The following is a 3,520-nucleotide window of genomic DNA, read 5'->3' as shown; positions in this document are numbered from 1 at the left end:
AGATTGTAGAGAATAAGGTGGGGGTTATCTCATGAATAATTCCATGTTCTACACAAAAATTACTAAGAGTACCTATATGATATTTGCCTCCTCCATCAGATCTAAGTTTCCTTTCTAATTGATTTTCAACTTCAGCTTTATACATTTTAAATTTACTAAACACTTCATCTTTGGTTTTAATTAAATACAAGTAACAAAGTCTAGAACAATCATCTATAAAGGTTAGAAAATACTTATTTCATGCTCTAGTTGGCAGTCTATTAGAATCACAAACATCACTCTATATAAGGTCTAGGAGTTGTGAATTTCTTTCTACAGATTTATAATGTTTCTTAGGTTATTTTGCTTGGACACATATTTCATATTTGTGTTTGACATCAATAGGTGACTTATGTACTAATTCTAAATCCATCATTTTCCTAATTTCTCTTAAATTCACATGTCCAAGTCTTCCATGCCACAAATCACAAACTTCAAGATTCAAAATATTATGAGAGCTATTATTAATTTCAAAAGACACATTTAATTTAAATAAACCATCACATAGAAAACCTTTTCTAATAAAAATATCATTTTTACTAATTATAATTTTATTCGTTTCCATTACAACTTTGTAACCTAACTACACTAAACACGATCCACTAATAATATTTGTTGTTTAATTTTGATTTTGTATGCTCACATGTTCATTATAAGATTTGTTTGCTTTTATGTTGTGTTATTGAGTCAAATTGATCAGTACCATTTAAAATCTCTAAATTCTTACCTATCATTAGATTTTGATTTATAAGGAAAATCCAATTCTGATCACTGTTGGCTTGGCTTGTTTGTTGTTTAATTTTGATTTTGTATGTTTACATGTTCATTATAAGAAAATTAAGGGATTTGGGTTAAATATGGATCATTGAAAACATAATTTACTGTTTAAGGGATTTGTTCCCCTTTGTTTATATAATCTAATATAAGTCAACTCTTGTAGTGTTTTTATTCAGTTTGTATTATTTTGCAAACATAATTTATAGTTTTTGTGCTAATATTGAGCACTTATTTATTTTTTAAGTGACTTGGCACATTGATGTGGAACCTAACAATGTTGAGAATGACGGGGTGATTGTGATTGGAAGCCTAGAGTTCGCATAACATTTGATACAAAACAAGAAGCATATGATTTCTATAATGTTTGTGGAGAAAGGTTGGGCTTTAGTTTTAGAAGGGGTTATGTAAACAAGAGCAATGAGGGGCAAATCACTTCAAGGCAATTTGTTTGTAATAAAGAGGGGTTTCGGGTTGTTGACTAGCGAGATCTGTTAACAAAAAATCCTAGGAAAACATCTGCATCACAGGCAACCGAAATAAATTTAGCCGAAAAATCTGGAATTTGTCTTAATGCTACATTTGAGCTCATGGGTAATGAAGCTGGTGGAAGGGAGTCACTTGGCTTCACAAAACTGGACCAAAAAAATTATTTGAGAACGAAGAGGCAAAAGAGTTTAGCATATGGGGAGGCAGGTAGCATTTTGCAATATTTTCGTGAGAAAACATTGGAGAATCCATCTTTTTTTTACTCGGTCCAATTAGATAATGAGGAGCAGATTACAAACACAATTTGGGCTGATGCTCAAATGATCAAGGATTATGGGCAATTTGGTGATGTTGTGACTTTTGACACTACTTACAAGTTAAATAGTGCAGATAGACCATCTGTGTCTTTCGTTGGATTTAACCATCATAGGGAAACTATTATATTTGGCACATCTTTGACGTATGATGAGATCGCCGATTCTTTTATATGGCTTTTTAGAAGATTCATGGAGGCGATGTCAAGTAAGGCTCCGAAAATAATTTTTACGAATCATGATGTTGCAATGACTAAGGCCATAACTATTGTCATGCCTAACACAAACCACTGCCTTTGCACTTGGCATTTGATGTAAAATGCATTAAGGCATGCAAATTATATCTTCAAGGATAAGGAGGTCAAGGATAAGGGGATGGAGAGTGTTTTATCCAAATTTATGTACGGCATTGAAGATGAGGAAGAGTTTACGTTAAAATGGGAGGAAATGTTTGACAAGTATGAAGTGCGAGATAATCATTGGTTGAAGTTAACATTTGGGGTCAAGGAAAAATGGGGTTGGCCATATGTTAGAAATGCATGGGGTGCAGGCATGAGTAGCACCTAACTTAGTGAATCTTTAATGCTTTCTTGAAGGATTTCATTCAGTTTGATCATAACTTAATGCAATTTTTCATGCATTTTGATCAAGTTCTTTGTGAGAAGAGGTACAAAGAGTTACAAGCTGAATATGCTTTATGCCAAAAGTTGGCAAGGGTGAATATAAAAGTGAAGATGATGGAGCAAGCTGCAGATGTTTACACCAATAAAATTTATGCAGAATTTTAGGATGAGTATGTCAAGTCCCTTGAAGTAAACATTGAAGAAACTAAACATGATGGTGAGAGTAACCATGTATACGGTTCTTGATAGTGATGGTGTAAAGGTGAGGAAGGTGAGAGTGGAGTGTGATGGTTCATTGACTTGCAATTGTAGGTAGTTTGAAATGAAGGGCATTTTGTGTAGTCATTGTTTGAAGATCCTTAGAGACACCCTCAAATTCAAAGAGATTCCTTCACAATATATTCTCAAGAGATGGACTACAAAAGCAAGAGCTGAAAATGTGAAAGATAGGTGTGGGCATGATATTAAGGTTGATGTAAGATTGCATCAAACTTTACGCTATAGATCATTGATGGCATAATTCAGAGCAGTAGCGTGTAGAGCTTTCGAAAGTGAGGAAACATATAACTTGACGGGAGTGAAAGTGGATGAATTAATTGTAATCATTGAAAGCATGTTAAGTGCAAAATTCAATATGCCTTTTTCAAATACTATTGAACAAGAAAGCCGTCTCAACACATGCCCCGAAAGCTTTGACGTGGATGGTGTAGCAGATATAAATGTAGTTCAAGTAAAAGGACTCAAGAGAAGAGAGTGCACTAGCAAGGGAAGAAGGTGGACAAAAGGTGGTTTGGAGCTTGCTTTGGTAAAGAAAAATAAAACAAGTTCACATAATGCTTCTCAAACTCCTATGTTTGTTACTCCTCAACCTCGTCCCTTATTTTCGACGAGTGATCCTGAACCACCTCCCTTGTTTTTGCAGAGTATTCCTCAATCGGCTCCTTTATTTTCAATAAGTGCTCCTCAACTTCCTCCATTCTCAACGAGTGTTCCTCAAGTTAATTCTTCTTCGTCTCAATTTATGTATCCCACCTATGATGTAAGTTAGTTTAATAAGAAGTTTTATTATTTCTATTTGTAGGTTAGTTAGTTTAATAAGAAGTTTTATTATTTCTATTTGTAGGTCACTATTACCATTTTAAATTGATATGTTTTTGTGATTGTTGCAGCCAAGTAATATGCCTTTTTCAATGCCATCAATGTATTCCGTGCATAGAAGCTATCAAGCATTGCTTAACAATGCAAGCGGTTATGACTAGCAAGCCTCGAATAGTCCTGCAT

General features: G+C 34.1%; 1 pseudogene; it reads left to right on the top strand.

The window, feature by feature from the left end:
• The first annotated feature begins 1,403 nt into the window (after window positions 1-1,403).
• LOC114275749 (protein FAR1-RELATED SEQUENCE 5 pseudogene) lies at window positions 1,404-1,934 on the top strand (annotated as a pseudogene).
• Window positions 1,935-3,520: the final 1,586 nt, after the last annotated feature.

Source organism: Camellia sinensis, chromosome 5, assembly GCF_055761805.1.
Source record: "Camellia sinensis isolate YWXY chromosome 5, ASM5576180v1, whole genome shotgun sequence".
NCBI lineage: Eukaryota > Viridiplantae > Streptophyta > Magnoliopsida > Ericales > Theaceae > Camellia > Camellia sinensis.
The sequence above is the reverse complement of the archived record's forward strand: the minus strand, read 5'-3'. Positions and strand labels throughout refer to the sequence as shown.